The sequence below is a fragment of the Xenopus laevis genome, chromosome 1L (genome assembly GCF_017654675.1).
Source record: "Xenopus laevis strain J_2021 chromosome 1L, Xenopus_laevis_v10.1, whole genome shotgun sequence".
NCBI classification, from domain to species: Eukaryota; Metazoa; Chordata; class Amphibia; order Anura; family Pipidae; genus Xenopus; species Xenopus laevis.
Window position 1 is genome coordinate 194,923,146 of NC_054371.1, and position 17,699 is coordinate 194,940,844.

A 17,699-nucleotide genomic window follows, 5' to 3' on the forward strand; every position below is an offset into this window, starting at 1 on the left:
ATAGACATTAATTTATTTACCTTCCAACGCTGAGTTATCCATGCAGAGTAGCTAAGTGTAGCTCATGGGCACCATCTTTGGTTTTCTTCGGATCCTCTTCCTTCCCTTCAGCAATTTCCGGAGCTCTACAGCACATGCGCATTTGGCGAGAATACCAGACTGGCTCCAAATAGCTTTGTGTAAGCTGTCCCTTTCCAAAGAAAACATGATGCAGAAGATGGTATCCATGAGCTCTGCTGCACTAACCTGCATGTAAACATCAGGGACACTTTTTGCATATGTGAACTATGCAGGGAGAAAGGGAGGACCGACAGTGCAGGGTAGTGGATTGGGCTTTTCTCTTTAGGGAGGGTATTTCTCCTTTAAGTCTCTAGTATGAGCAAGTTCTTAAACAAATCTTATCAAAAGCTAGCACTAACCTCACCACCCTCTCTATGATGTTCTTACTAGACTGTACATGAAAAGTTGTGCTGTTTTGTTTTACCTTACATGTCAAACCAATTGATTGATCTTATAATCATGAAATACAAATTTTCCTCTCTATATGTCATTCCCACAGACTCCCATGGCAATTATACCTACCTATTGTTCTTTGGCAAACATTAGAAAGGTTAGCAGTCCTTGACATTGTACCTCATCAAACATAACTTTACAGTCCTGTCCATTGTATTTATGCACTTCTTAAAGCAGAACTAGATTTATACTGCGTTCAATGTATTTCATATTTCCACCCTTTATATCTAAATATTTCAGTATATGAATGTTATGGTCACGTGAGGTTAAAGTAGAAGTACACATAATGTTTCCTATATCAGCAGAGCATGCAGTGAAGATTCCAGTGTAGTTCAGTCACTCTGATTAATGAAATTACGGTCTGGCATTTGTAATAAATTGTAGGAGAAAATCATGCAACGGTTAATGCTGTGGGTTTTTTTTTCTTTTGTCTCTTTCCTTCCTTCGAACTGTACAGCCCAATATATGTTGTGTTGAAGATTAATAAAAATAGTAATTATGATACAAAACACAAACATCTAAATTACAATTATTTTTTAGAAAATGTTATTAATAATATTATAATATTTATAACTACTGAGGATTCAAAAAAAATATTCCAACATAATTCTGAATTTAGGTATGCAATTGAAATGAGTGGGAGCTTTGTGGTTATTAACAGCAGAACTTGGAGTTCTTTCTTCCACACAGGTGAGAATTGGCATTATGTTTCAGAGATTTGTTTCTGGTAGCAATGCTGTAATGAAATGTAATCCGCATGAACACATGGATAGCTTATAGAAAAAGAAACAAGTGGGTTTGTTCAGCTCTGGATTGCATTCCTAGAAGTCCAAGATAAGTTTTAGTAGTTTTTAGTTTAGTTTATTTAACTGTGGGTTGCATAATCTCATATAATAGAGATGGTGTGTGGGCACAGATTAGGAATGCAGAGAGCTGGTGTTCCATGTTGCAGTAGTGCTCAAGTTAATCACTAGAATACATAGCATACTATGTGCAGTTAAAGTACAATGGACGTATATGCTGCAGCAACTACATTACACTACACAAGGCCAGGGAAACTTAATAAAATGTTATAGAGGTCTTATATTGCCCTACACATGTGCCCGCTGTATAGCTTAGGTGCCAAATGTAAGGGGGGAGGAGGGTACCCCCCCAAAAAATGACGATCTTTTTCAGCCTATCACCCAGTAAAAAGTAAAAAAAAACAGCATTTTTTGGGACTTTTCAACTTTTTTTTGACAAACTACTCTATCGCACTTCACCTCTCTGAGCTGGCAAAGTAAAGTCTGGTGCAAGAGGTAACGTTTAGCAAAATCCGCAAGTTAGTGAGCGCATCCCTTCTCCAGAGCGCAACTTTGCCTGGCATAAGGGTGTGAAGTAGCGCTATAGTAGGTCTACTTCACTAGCAAATTTATGCCAGTGCCTGTTAGTAAATCGACAAAGTGGCAAAATTACATCACACTGGCGTATTTTCGCTAGCGTTAGCCACTTTGCCCTTTAGTAAATTTGCCCTTAAAGCTCCCAAATATTTAGTTGAGGAGTTGAGTACAAACAAAAAAGTTTTTACTTATGAATGTATTACAGAGGGTTCCAATGAGCCTGTAAGTGGATGATATGGATGCCATCTGATTACATGCAAAAGGATCTTCTATAGGGGGTATTCTGCAATACATATCCTTAAATTAGAAATAAATAACTAAATAAGTAAGGCAGAAATGTTGTACATTATATTTTGGGCTTCTATACTAGCCCAAGGCAACAATAACCCTTTAACAGTGAAGATATGTAGGCAAACCTCATTTTGTGCTTGATCATTTTTGATGTCCCGTAAGCTTAGCTTCTCAACAGCTGCTCAAAGCAAACTGAGCATGTTTCCCAAGATGGGAAACTCCTGTGACAACTTTGAAAGTCTGCATCATTACTACTATAGAGATGCTGAACCTTTAGGATGGTTCAGTAAGTTCAGAATATAAAATATGGCATTTCTACCCATATTCATTTTTAGGGTTTAGTTCTCCTTTACATTTGTCTCTTGCTCTCTGACTTTAAAGGCTAAAAAATTGGTGCTTAATAATTGACTGCGTACTTCAAGTTTGTAAAATAAAACTGTGAACGTGGAAAAAAAATTCAAGGTTTTTTTATCCCGAAATATTCAAGTTTTTTAGTGAAACTACCCTAGGAAAACTTGATTTTTTTGAGAAAACACAACTCGAACTTTAATAAATAACCACCATAATAGTCTCATATTTTTACAATAGGTTGGACATTGTTCCTTAGATATTTTACCATATGCATAAAGCAACAATGTAATAAGTGGCAGAAGGGTGATGCTATAATGAGCATCCAGAATCAGTTACCAAATTAATAGTTAGACCAGATAGACATTGGAAGCTAGAAAAGAAAGAAAAAAGATAGGAGGATTTCAAATGGTATCCTAAGGATACCTATACAGATATCGGTAAAGGAAGCTTAATACCTGTAGTTTTCATAAGGGATCTTTCAAAATATATGGAGCACCATGCCTTAGAGCTACTAAAGGCATGACAGTATGAAAACACCAATCAGGATTGTTTTACCATCAGCCTGGATTTATGTTAGCTTAATTACCATCAAGCATCAGGTATTATTTTATTATCACAGAGAAAAAGCCAATAAGGTAAAAAAATATGAATTTGGTTGTTGTTTAAACAAGGTTCTATGGGAAATCAAATTTTCCTCACTGTTACTTTTTTAAAGCCCCCACATATTCATTTTCAACTCTTTTACAGAATAACACAAATGTAATTATTTTAATGCAATGAAACTTTAACAGGAAATACTTTATAGATGCTTTTATGTAGCTAAGGGGTTGTGGGGGTTGTAGTCTGGCAAGTGATTTGCGGATGGAAGCAAGTGAAGTGGGGAGAGCAGAGAGATCTAGGTGTAATTTTACCTTTGTATCCCCTGTTGTGGGTAGGGAGGAGGGGAGTGTCGAATTAATTAGTAGTCAAAGGCACAGAGGGGGGAAGCGTATGAACAAGAACAGTGGTGGAAGTTGCTAGGTCTGAGGATAGGGCTAGCCTATAGTTATATGATGTTATATGATGTTATATGAGTTATATGATGGTTAATTCATGGTTAATAAATGTGGCTGCAACAATTTCAACCCATAAAAGAAGTTTTTGCTTGAGTGTTGTTAACATAGAATGGATATTGGTTGGGGAAGGAAGGAGTCAAGACTTGACACTACCAAGTCAAGTGTATGCCATTGAGCTTATCTTCAATTACAACTCCCAGAATCCTATGGCTGTCAGGGATGCTGGGACTAATTCTTCACAAACAGTTGAAAAACTTGCAGGTAGCCCTAAAGTCTATAATTATCTGGCTCCGGTACTTTACACTAATCTAGCAGCTGATCCCCAGAGAGTCTGTAATCCTAAAAATATCAAGAAAACCACTAATCAGGATTTTGCGTAGACATGGGACACCTGTTGCTAAGTGGTCTTGAGAGTTCTAGTTCTAACATCAGGGGAGCCACAGTTCCATCTTTCTGCTGTAGAGTAATGCCCACCCCCAGAAATATTCTACTTTGGCTTAAATGATGTACTTATGGACAATAATGAACTCTAATTACATTGTGGACAAAGTAACATATTTTAATACGAGAAGTAGCTTTAATGATTTCATTCATAACATTACAGACTGAACTGCTGATTTAGCTGGGATGAAAAGAGTAGGTTTTTTTTGCTCTGTCCTGTGGTTAGGAGGTCGGTTTGCTGTCTCAGATTCACTGGGACACCCACCTGGACTGCAATTTAAATGGCCATATTTGATAAATCAGAGTGGACGGAAAGTCATGCCCAAACGTGCATTCCTTTGCAGCTGTTACTCCTTTTAGCTTTGCAAGTGGAAACCTCACAGAATCAAACTAAGCGTAACTGACAAAATAACATGATAGTCACTGTGGTTAGTGTGGATATCAACATTTCATTGAAATCTTGATGTAAACATTAAGTTTCTCTCTGAATCATTTAACATTGTTAACAACAATCATACTGCATTTTATAAAACCATCGCTATTATTAACAGGCAGCCACGCCACGTTGTAATCATTATTTAGCCTTTATTATGTGGCATGCCTTATGTATTCCAGCTGCCTGTTTGTCATCAACCACATGAGAATTCCAGCTGAAAAAGTATCATAATCAAAGGCAGCATCTCCTGAAATTCAAAACCTTAAAGATTGAAAAGAAAAGCCAAGAAGAAAATTCCAAGAAGGCAAGCACTAAAGAAGTGGACTTGATAATAAGCAGTATTTATACTATATTTATGTTATATACAGTAAATATTGTAGATAAACTCAGTTGTTTACATACCACTGGCAGAATTTGTAAGATGAAAACATGGGTTCCTGCACAGCACCATTATTATGTGTTGGGTATTGTTCAGGAGTAGTGATGGGCAAAATTGTCATTTGAAACGCCTTAAAGTTAATGGGCGTCAAAATTATTTTGACGCACTTCAATTTAGGTGCCCACAACAATTTTAATACCTATTTTGTCCAAATGCATTAAAGTCAATGTGTGTCCGAATAAGTTTGAAATTTATTCTCCGCGGCAAAATTAAGAGATTCACCATGAATTCATGCCTGGCGAATTTATTCGCACATCACTATTCAGGAGAAGCAAATTGCCATCACAGAATAGATGCTATAATTACAGGTATGGGATATGTTATCCAAAAACCTCTTATTCAGAAAGCTCCAAATTACAGAATGGCATTCTCCCATAGACTCCATTTTATCCAAATAATCAAAATTTCATAAAATTATTATTTTTTCTCTGTAATACTAAAACAGTAGCTTGTACTTGATCCCAACTAAGTTAATCCTTATTGGAAGCAAAACCAGTCTATTGGATTTATTTAATGCTTACATGATTTTCTAGTAGATGTAAGGTATGAAGATCCAAATTACAAAAATATCCCAGTACCCATGCATTCTGGATAATTAGTCTCATACCTTTATAACTAAAAACAAACAGATTGCCCTGATCAAAAGTTTACATATCCTCGAATGTTTGGGCTTATAATACACAACGAAGTTGACACACACAGGTTGAAATGGCAATGAAGGGAAAGTATCTACACCGGTGTCATGTTTGATTGACAGTGTCTGCATATAAATAGTCAATGTTTTTTTTAGCTCTTGAGAAATCCCTGTGCATTGCATCCAGGGCTACACTGACTTTGCTGATTACTGAAGCATGGGAAAGTATCAAAAGGTCTGTGAGGAAATGGAGCTCACATTTTTCCAAGCTACACTATGTGGCAAAAGTTTCGGTCTCCCAAGTAGTGAAAATGTTTGCGAATGTATGCTAACATGTTGCTATTCCGTTGTCCCCAATGCATTTGGTGCAAGAAAAACATGAGAAAAAATGTCTCATGTTGGTAACGAGTTTGGCAAAATTTCAGCAAACTTCACACTTCGCGCCAGATTCAAATCAGTGAGAAAAAGGATTTATCATGTCAAAAGTCGTGGATGAGATTCATTTTTGGATGCAATTCAATTTAGAAAAAGTTATCTCGCGGTTTATCACGTGAAAACTTTATTGAAGTCTATGGGCAAAAACTGGAACTGAATTTGGAGAAAAGTTTTTTCTCCTCGAAATGAACTTGTCCATGACTTTTCACGTGATAAACCATGAGATAACTTTTTCTCACTGAATTGAATCTGGCCCTTCATTTCACAAATTTGTATGTGGTTTCACGGGACAACTTTGCTCATCACAACAGACACGTATTTGTTCATATTTTAACACTGCTTCAATGCAAATCAAACCAGTGACCTCTAACTGGCATTTTGCAATCACTGTACTGGAGTTGCCTGGACCCGAAGGGGATAAGAAGGCAGGGAGGTGGAAGGGTCAGAATAAGGTAATTGGGAAAGGAGGAGGAGGGAAGTAGTACCTTGGTTTCCAGGAGACCACAGCATGATCACACCTGTCCACTCTATCAGCGGTGAGCAGCATCCCACCCACCTGCCCTAAAATGGATTAGTGAGAGGATAAGGGATTTGGTGATGCATGGAAGCTTTGGCTTCTCATGATAGGATTTTGGTTGTCACAGCATGGGTTTTGGCAGCTGGGGGGCATAGCAGTGGGGCCCATTCACTCCGTGGAATAGGCAGGCATTCCCGGGTGTAATGTTGTTTATTCAGTTATTATGTAACCTGTCACTTGTTTATAGTGCTAATAATGCTTTGCCCATTTAACATCCATCCTGGACTGTTGTGTGCAATTTCTTGGGGAGTACAGGAAAAAGTAAGTGCCATTTGGTTTAGTAAGGGGGGGGGTCTTGACAACCACATGTCTTGACACTGCCCTGGTCAACTCTCCTTAGTGAGCAAAGGACAGCAACAAAGACTTCAATTTGAAGTGTACAAAATGGCCTACTTTCATAGTGCTGCTAACTTAGTCCATGATATATGACTGTAAATTTATAGCACTCTAAATTTGTCTCTTACCTCAATTGTTCTGTGTTTTATAATTCTGAACCAATTTCAAATATCTAGTATAGTGATGGGCGAATTTATTCGCCAGACGCCAATTTGCGGTGAATTTGCGCGATTTGCCGCCAGCGAATAAATTCACAAAATGCCCGCGAAAATTCGAGGCAAAAATTCACCGGCGTCAAAAAATTTTTTTTCCGAAAACGGGCACCGGCGTCAAAAAATGGACGCCGGCGTCAAAAAACTGCCATTTCGCCCATCACTAATCTAGTATCCAACAGGGGCAGAAAAATCCCTGACTAACCTACACCAGGAAGAAATCTAGTCAGAAATGTTAGAGAGAGAAAAATGTTCTGTTGTCATCTTATTTTGTCAAAACCCAACATTTTACATTACATACACAGTATTATACCTACACAGTGGGTCTGCCATTCCCTTCCCCATAGGTTATGGCAGTCTACTTGTTCTTTTCCTTGGTCCATACTCTTTATTTAAATTTGGACCATCTTGCTCATGTTAAAGAAGTAGGACACTCATTGTGTGCCATGAAGCTTACAGCTTTTTTTGTTAAAGGGATTGTTCAGCTTTAAATTAACTTTTAGTATGATATAAAGAGTGATATTTTAAGACAATTTGTGACTGGTTTTCATTTTTTATTATTTGTGGTTTTGAGTTATTTCTCTTTTTATTCAGCAGTTATAAAGTTACATAATTACATAGTTAAATTGGGTTGAAAAAAGACAAAGTCCATCAAGTTCAACCCCTCCAATTGAAAACCCAGCATCCATACACACACCCCTCCCTACTCTTACATAAATTCTATTTACCCATACCTATACTAACTATAGAGTTTAGTATCACAATAGCCTTTGATATTTTGTCTGTCAAAGAAATCATCCAAGCCATTCTTAAAGGCATTAACTGAATCAGAAATCACAACATCACCCGGCAGTGCATTCCACAACCTCACTGTCCTGACTGTGAAGAACCCCCTACGTTGCTTCAAATGAAAGTCCTTTTCTTCTAGTCTAAAGGGGTGGCCTCTGGTACGGTGATCCTTGTAAAGTGTAATCATGTCCCCTCGCAAGCGCCTTTTTTCCAGAGAAAACAACCCCAACCTTGACAGTCTACCCTCATAATTTAAGTCTTCCATCCCTCTAACCAATTTAGTTGCACATCTCTGCACTCTCTCCAGCTCATTTATATCCCTCTTAAGGACTGGAGTCCAAAACTGAACTGCATACTCCAGATGAGGCCTTACCAGGGACCTATAAAGAGGCATAATTATGTTTTCATCCCTTGAGTTAATGCCCTTTTTTATGCAAGACAGAACTTTATTTGCTTTAGTAGCCACAGAATGACACTGCCCAGAATTAGACAATTTGTTATCTACAAAAACCCCTGGATCCTTCTCATTTAAGGATACTCCCAACATACTGCCATTTAGTGTATAACTTGCATTTATATTATTTTTGCCAAAGTGCATAACCTTGCATTTATCAACATTTTCATTTTCCAGTTTGCTGCCCAGTTTTCCAACTTAGACAAATCACTCTGCAAAGTGGCAGCATCCTGCATGGAACCTATAGTTCTGCACAATTTAGTATCATCTGCAAAAATAGAAACAGTACTTTCAATGCCCACCTCCAGGTCATTAATAAACAAGTTGAAAAGCAAGGGACCTAGTACAGAGCCCTGTGGTACTCCACTAACAACACTGGTCCAATTAGAAAATGTTCCATTTACCACCACTCTTTGTAGTCTATCCTTTAGCCAGTTCTCTATCCAGGTACAAAAACTATGTTCCAGTCCAACATTCCTTAATTTAACCAGTAACCTTTTGTGTGGCACTGTATCAAATGCTTTAGCAAAGTCTAAGTAAATAACATCTACTGCCATCTCAGAATCGAGGTCTCTACTTACCTTCTCATAAAAAGAAATTAAGTTAGTCTGACAAGATCTATTACGTATAAAACCATGCTGGCACAAACGCATAGTATTATGATTTGCTATGAAGTCCAGTATCTTATCCTTTATTAACCCTTTGAAAAGCTTTCCTACCACTGACGTCAGACTAACTGGCCTATACTTTTGAGGCTGAGAACGGGATTCTTTTTTGAATAGAGGCACCACATTAGCAATTCGCCAGTCTCTTGGCACTATGCCAGATCTCAATAAATCCTGAAAAATTAAGTAAAGAGGTTTGGCAATCACAGAGCTAAGCTTGCTAAGTACCCTGGGATGAATATCATCTGGCCCAGGACCTTTGTTAATCTTAACATGTTCTAGTCTCTTTTGAATTTCCTCATGTGTGAACCATGAATCATTAGTTGTATTACTAGAATTGGGACTATTAAGAAGAAAACCTTCACTTACTGGTTCCTCATTTGTTCCTCATTTCCTCATTTACTGGTTCCTCAGATGGAAAATATGAGTTCAGAATCTGCGCTTTTATTTTGTTTTCATCAACCAGCTGACCCCCCTCTGATAGTAAGGGTCCCACCCCTTCCTGCATCATTTTTTTACTATTAACATATTTAATAAAAATATTTTTTTTTTTACTGCTTGCTGCAATATCCTTTTCTATATCAATTTTAGCTTGCCTTATAGCTTCTTTGCATGATTTATTGGCCTCCTTGTACCTAATAAATGATTCGGCTGTCCCAGCTAACTTGAAAGCCTTAAAAGCACGTCTTTTCTTACCCACCTCAACACCAACGCTTCTATTGAACCAAAAAGGTTTTGCTTTGCATCGACATTCCTTGCTTACAAGTGGAATATACTGACAAGTATATTTATTAAGCAGCATTTTAAAGACTTCCCATTTTTGTTCTGTGTTTAACCCTGTGAAAAGCATTTCCCACTTAATATGTTGCAGAGATGCCCTTATACTGTCAAAGTTTGCACGTCTGAAATTTAGTGTTTTAGTTACTCCCTTATAGAATTGCTTCTGCAACAGAATCTCAAAGGAGGCCATGTTATGATCACTATTCCCTAAATGCTCACCCACACAAATGTTAGAGATGAGTTCAGTATTATTAGTTATTGCAAGGTCCAAAAGAGAGTTATTCCTAGTAGGTTCTTGAACGAGCTGGAATAAAAAGTTGTCATTCAGCATATTTACAAACCTACTAGCTTTTTCTGTCTTGGCAACCCCATTACCCCAGTCAATGTCTGGATAATTGAAGTCACCAATAGCAACAACTTGACCCAGCTGTGAAGCTGCTTGTATCTGCAAGAGTAGCTGGGCTTCATACTCGACACTTATACAAGGTGGTTTATAGCATACACCAATGATAATTCTTTTTGTAACCTTTTGCCCAGTCAAAATCTCTACCCAGAGGGATTCTACACCCTCACCAGTGCCAGCTATGATTATTTCTTTAGTGCATGGCTTAAATTCAGGCTTTACATACAAACACACTCCTCCACCCTTTTTAATCCCTCTGTCCCTCCTAAAAAGGTTCTCCATTTTTGTCCAAATTGCCCTAGAAACCATGCAATGATTTGAGTAATATGAATAGGAGAGGGTCTGAAAAGAAAGATGAGTAACAAAAAGTAGCATTAAAAATGCATTCATAGCTTTACAGATCATCTGTTTTTAGATGGGGTCAGTGACCTCCATTTGAAAGCTGGAAAGAGTCACGAGAAGAAGGCAAATAATTCAAAAACTATAGAAAAAAAGAAATGAAGGCCAATAGAGATGTCGCGAACTGTTCGCCGGCGAACTTGTTCGCGCGAACATCGGGTGTTCGCGCTCGCCGGAAGTTCGCGAACGTCGCGCGACGTTCGCCATTTTGGGTTCGCCATTGTTGGCGCTTTTTTTTGCCCTCTCACCCCAGACCAGCAGGTACATGGCAGCCAATCAGGAAGCTCTCCCCTGGACCACTCCCCTTCCCTATAAAAACCGAAGCCCTGCAGCGTTTTTTCACTCTGCCTGTGTGTGCTGAAGAGATAGTGTAGGGAGAGAGCTGCTGCCTGTTAGTGATTTCAGGGACAGTTGAAAGTTTGCTGGCTAGTAATCGTTTTGATACTGCTCTGTTATTGGAGGGACAGAAGTCTGCAGGGGTTTGAGGGACATTTTAGCTTAGGTAGCTTTGCTGGCTAGTAATCTACCTTCTACTGCAGTGCTCTGTATGTAGCTGCAGTGGGCAGCTGTCCTGCTTCTGATCTCATCTGCTGACTGCTGCAATAACAGTAGTCCTTGTAAGGACTGCTTTTATTTATTTTTTTGTTGTTTTACTACTACTACTACTACTACTACTATAAGAGCCCAGTGCTATTAGTCTAGCAGTGTTGGGGAGTGGGACTGGTGTGCTAATCTGCTGCTCCTAGTAGTTCAGCAGCACCAACTTTAATTTTTTTTTTTAATATTCATTTTTTTTTTATTTTACTTTTTTTTATTTTACTACCGCTGTAGTAGTGTATAAGTTGACCTTTTAGGCATTATTTGCCCTGTAGGCATTATTTGCACACTGTTTTCTTCAACCCGCCATCGAGCTGTGTGACCTTGTTCCCATTCTGTCTAAATATCCATAATATTACCGTCTCCAGAAAAAACACCGGAGTCACTTTTTTCAAGCAGCATTCATATATTTTACGTAATCCGTATCCACCGCTGTAGTAGTGTATACGTTGGCCTTGTAGGCATTATTTGCACACTGTTTTCTTCAACCCGCCATCGAGCTGTGTGACCTTGTTCCCATTCTGTCTAAATATCCATAATATTACCGTCTCCAGAAAAAACACCGGAGTCACTTTTTTCAAGCAGCATTCATATATTTTACGTAATCCGTATCCACCGCTGTAGTAGTGTATACGTTGGCCTTGTAGGCATTATTTGCACACTGTTTTCTTCAACCCGCCATCGAGCTGTGTGACCTTGTTCCCATTCTGTCTAAATATCCATAATATTACCGTCTCCAGAAAAAACACCGGAGTCACTTTTTTCAAGCAGCCATAATATATTTTACGTAATCCGTATCCACCGCTGTAGTAGTGTATACGTTGGCCTTGTAGGCATTATTTGCACACTGTTTTCTTCAACCCGCCATCGAGCTGTGTGACCTTGTTCCCATTCTGTCTAAATATCCATAATATTACCGTCTCCAGAAAAAACACCGGAGTCACTTTTTTCAAGCAGCCATAATATATTTTACGTAATCCGTATCCACCGCTGTAGTAGTGTATACGTTGACCTTGTAGGCATTGTTTGCCCAGTTTTTTTGGCCACAGCCACTGAAGCACAGAGGCCAGAAAAAATATGCCATATAAATGCTGAAAATAGTCATTTTTTGCCATACGTTGACTCAACGTATATGGCAAAAAATGACTATTTTCAGCATTTATGTGGCATATTTTTTCTGGCAACTGTGCTTCAGTGGCTGCAACCAAAAAAACTGGGCAAACAATGTCTACAAGGTCAACGTATGGCGAAAAATTACTATTTTCAGCATTTATATGGCATATTTTTTCTGGCAACTGTGCTTCAGTGGCTGCGTCCAAAAAAACTGGGCAAACAATGTCTACAAGGTCAACGTATGGCGAAAAATGACTATTTTCAGCATTTATATGGCATATTTTTTCTGGCAACTGTGCTTCAGTGGCTGCGTCCAAAAAAACTGGGCAAACAATGCCTACAAGGTCAACGTATGGCAGTTGTTTAAAGAGAACAGTAGATTACTAGCCAGCAAAGCTACCTAAGCTAAAATGTCCCTCAAATCCCTGCAGACTTCTGTCCCTCCAATACAGAGCAGTATCAAGCAGATTACTAGCCAGCAAACTTACTATCATCTGTCCCTGAAATCACTAACAGCTCTCCCCCTACACTATCTCTTCCAAGCACACACAGGCAGATTTTTCAGATACATTTTTGCCCTTGATCCCCCTCTGGCATGCCACTGTCCAGGTCGTTGCACCCTTTAAACAACTTTAAAATCATTTTTCTGGCCAGAAATGTCTTTTCTAGATGTTAAAGTTCGCCTTCCCATTGAAGTCTATGGGGTTCGCGAACCGTTCGCGAACCGCTCGCATTTTTGCGCAAGTTCGCGAATATGTTCGCGAACTTTTTTTCCGACGTTCGCTACATCCCTAAAGGCCAACTGAAAAGTTGCTTAGCATTGGCCATAACATACTTAAAGTTAAGGTGAACCATCCCTTTAAGGTCAGCTCTTACTAGAAAAGACATCAGGAATAAGGAGGAAGCAACACACAGACCAGTTGTTAGAACCAATTCGCAGTATTCAAAGGGTTAAGAATCTCTAGGTCAAATTTAAGGCACAAGTCAGGGCTTGCAGCAATCAGATTAGTCATAATGAGTCAGAAGGTTCAGGAACCAGAAGAAGAAGTAATTTAGAGCACACCCAGGAACTTGAGATAAAAGTCTTATAATTGGGCATTGCACCTGGGTACCTGGTGACCTTTTATATTGAATTTGGTGCCAAAACACAGCATAATGATGTGATGTAGGGAAACCACATGGCGTCCATAGGTGCCACCATCTTGGAAAGCGACAAAGAGTGAAGCAGAGCACACTCCTGGAGATTGGATAATGAGAACTCCTGGTGCTCAGTGCTAGGAGTCCGGCGACCTCAAATGTGACATCAAAATGGTAAACACACTGGCACACAAGGAACTTTATGCAGGGTTACCCCTTGCGTTTATTAAGTGCGGACCATCTTGGAAAGCCCACCAGAGAGAATAGATGTTCCAGGAGGCACTCCTTACATTTTTGTCACAGATTTTAATCTGGCACCCCTTGGATAGTTCATGTGACCCAACGAAAGAAATAGTGTGCAGCTATTTTTTTTGTTCATCAGCATCTGATGGCTGATGATGACTGTTGTAAGTTCTGGGAGAGCTGTGAAAATCTACTAAACCCTAGTGCAAAAAAACAAACATTTTCAGACGTAAACAAAATTCATATTTCTATGACTGCAATAAAATCAGAACGTATAAAAAAAGGAAAAAGATCTGCTAACTGCTAAGGAATCTGATGTGCTACTATACCAGAATTAGATGTGTTAATTAAATAATTTCCACTGTGTAAACCAGCTCTCACTAACAAAAAATTAAGCCTTTCATTTATCACATGACTAACATATAAAACTACACATACATTTGCAGGAGTGTTAAAGTGTTCTGCATTGAAGAATATCAAAAAAATGTTCCATTTTATTTGCAATTTGTTTATAGAAATATTGAAAACGATATTTAATGTAAAGAAATTTGAGGCAAATTTTGACTACTGAAGTTTAAATATGCAGTACGAGTGTGATATCATTCAATGTAGACTATACAGTCCTATATCAGTGTTTGTGAATTATCTAGGAAGCACGTGTCTATAAATCCTAGATAATTCCTAATCCTGATTTTAATGACAAGTAATTGCCTTAGCCCAACAAAACCCTACAAGGAGGATAATGTGTATTGCTCATCACATTAAGTCTTATTGTAAGCCTGTCTTGAATGAATGAAGACATTAGAAATATTATAGGTCTTCAAAAAAGCCTTTGGAAAGAAGTGGAATGAATATTATAAATGGACCAGTAAAAAATGGTTCAAATGTAATGAGAACACTAACATAATATTTGTTTGAAAATGAGCCTGCACTTCTCCAAAACTTGATAGGCCATCATGCAAAAGGTCATGTATAATTATTCTTATTAGGCCCTAATAACTAGGCTTATACTTAAACAGCTTAGAGCAACTGTGAACAAACATACGTGGGTTCTTAAGAGAGACTCTAAGGTAGAATAGTAATACAGTAAATACTGTTAACGTTTAAGTACCATTTACATAAATGCTGGTGTCAATTATGGAACCATTACATGATGGACCAGAACTGAGCTTTAGTTGAACTTGACCCATTTTTGTTTTAAATTCAAATAGGTTTGTAACTATGTAAAAGTTTAATCCAAAATCTTTAATAAATGTTAAAATTATTAATTTACGTACATAAGGAGCCTAATATGTAGTAGCCTTATATGTAGTATGTAATAGTCATGTCATATCATGTAATAGTCTAGAAATAATAGGAATTAGGTTCTAAAAAACTCAGCATTGGAATGTTATCACTCTAATGACATGTGGTTAGCTGACATCTCTAAACTCTAGCAACTTCATTTGTAAATCAGGGATAAGAAGTAATGCACCTACATATTTGTTATATATAATAGATTTATGTTTATATTATCTACTGTATATACAATCTATACACACATATACACACATACATATAGGTCCAGTCGATACTGTCTGAATACAGAGCTAATGTTCAAAGCTGAAAGTTATACAAATTCAGAATGGAGTTTTGATAAATCCATGTATTTCACAAATAAAGATTATTCATTTGTTTTCCTACCAATAAGGCTTTCTATAAATGTATAAACAGCATACAAAAACATTGTTTTGTTAGACATTTTTTGTTGTCAGTATCCACAAAGATGAAACTGTTCACACCTAGGAGTGTGTTTATTAAAGGAAAACTATACCCCCCAAACAATGTAGGTCTCTATTAAAAGATACTGAGTAAAACAGCTCATGTGTAAAACCCTGCTTCATGTAAATAAACCATTATCATAATATTATACTTTTTTAGTAGTATGTGCCATTGGGTAATCATAAATAGAAAATTGCCATTTTAAAAAATAAGGGCCGTCCCCTGAGATCGTACGATTCACTGTGCACACATACAAACCACATGTAAGGTCACATGAGCCAATTAACAGACAGAGTTCTGCCTTTTGCTTCCTCACTTCTTCCTGTTACAGTTAGTGTTGTAGTATTTCTGGTCAGGTGATCTCTGAGGCAGCACAGATAGAGTCACGAAATGGTGGTTCAAGGCAAGAGATGTAAAAGGGCAATATTTATGTAAATATATATTCCAGTTTGGTAAGATTCTTTAATATGTCATTCAATTTGATATAAACTATCTGTTGCTTAAGTATTAATTTTGGGGGTATAGTTTTCCTTTAATACTGGAGACAAGCATCACCGGTGATGTTGCCCATAGCAACCAATAAAAGCTCTATAGTTTAGGCTAAGGGGGTTATTTACTAAACTCTGAATGCAAAAATCCCACAAAATGTGATTTTTTGTGTGGAGAAGTCCCAATGATTTTTTGATGTACGCTGGGTTTCATGCAATTCCCCAAAGGTTTTCAAAGTTTTTGGGCAAAAAATAAGAAATACCAGTTTTCGGGTGAAAATCTGAAAAAATCATGAAAATCTGTTTTTTTTTTCCCCGTAAAGCAAATTTTCGGGAAAATGTAATAATAAATAAGCATAAGCGGATTTCATTGGAGTTTGTAGCAGAAAATGTTGAGATAAAATCGGACTTTGATAAATAACCACCAAATGTATAAATTCCACTATCCACCTAGCTTGAAGAAAATTCTGAGAAAGTCATGACTGGAGTATGCCTCGATTCCGATACAATACCCCAACATCCCCTAAATACATTCCAAACACAGATAAAAAGGCCGCAGCTTGTTTTATTTAGTAACATTTTCATTCACTTATTCTTATTTAACTCCCAAAAAACATACCAGCATAAAATAATACCGAATAACACTTTGACATTTGTATAAAATAATAGCCGCTGAATGCTGAACATAGCATTTAACAATGTTTACAATAACTTCCCAAACCCTTCTTATTCAAAACCCATTAACTGGCCTAAGGCTAAGACTCCGTTACCTGTTTCCTCACTTATGGTGCCGCCTCGCCGCAGGCCTATCCAACCAACCTCACTTTACCTTCCATCCCCCTTTTTGGCTACCCAGTAGGGCAGCCCCACTATGCCCTGCTGCGACATAACCATCCACCCCCCCATTTCCAAAGGGCGGGAGGGAGGGACGTTGAACTCCTGTGTCAACTACAGGTAATGTGGACTCCCGCGTTTTAGCACCTTATTTAAAGGCTATGCCCTGCCCCCTTTTGTTCCTGCCTTTCACACTACAACTTCCACAATGCCTGTCACCTCCAACCCCTTAATTTCCTCTACTCTCCCCTCAGTCATGGGCCCCTTCCACTCCACCTGTCCCAGGCTCGCTATTTGGGCTTCTGTAGAAAGTTAATAGAAAGAAAAATAAACACCTGATACTGAAACTTGTTAATACCTGAGTATATTTGCTTAAAAAGCTTCTGAACTCCTTCTGACAATGTTTGGACCACAAAATAATGAACATATTAGAAATGTATCATATGCTTCTGTAGCTGTCTATTAAAATTGATCTTTTAAATAATGGTAGAGGAGGATAACATATCCAGACTTTCCCTAAGATACATGTTTCTAAACCATTAAGTTTAATCCGCAGCAATAAATTCACACTACCGAATCCTCATGTCCTTTCCACAGGGCTGGTGCATGATAAAATAGATGAGCTAAAATGATAAAACCAGAAGTTAAGTAATAAAACATTAATACTGGTTATTTTTATACTACTTTGACCCTGGCTTTTAGTTTAGAACAGAGTAGAGTAATGTAATAAAAGTTGGAAAGATTGCAATATGTCTAGAAACCCATGGCAACCAAGAAGATGTTTGCTTTTAAGCAAATCAAGAAAATGCTACCTGCTGTTTGGTTGCTGTGGGTTACTTGATATCAAGCCAATTCTGCAACTTTTATTATGTTACCCGATATATAACCTTGAAAATATTAACATTTTTAGATGCACCTTTCTATTCGCCTTGCCCCT

At 38.0% G+C, this 17,699-nt stretch overlaps 1 long non-coding RNA gene across 1 annotated transcript in view; it reads left to right on the plus strand.

Annotated features, from left to right (window-relative positions):
- LOC121395338 overlaps positions 1-5,272 on the plus strand; it is a 59,973-nt gene extending 54,701 nt beyond the window's left edge. The window contains exon 4 of the long non-coding RNA XR_005962404.1: positions 4,646-5,272. This is a non-coding gene — a long non-coding RNA (uncharacterized LOC121395338). The remainder of the gene's footprint in view (positions 1-4,645) is intronic.
- Positions 5,273-17,699: the final 12,427 nt, after the last annotated feature.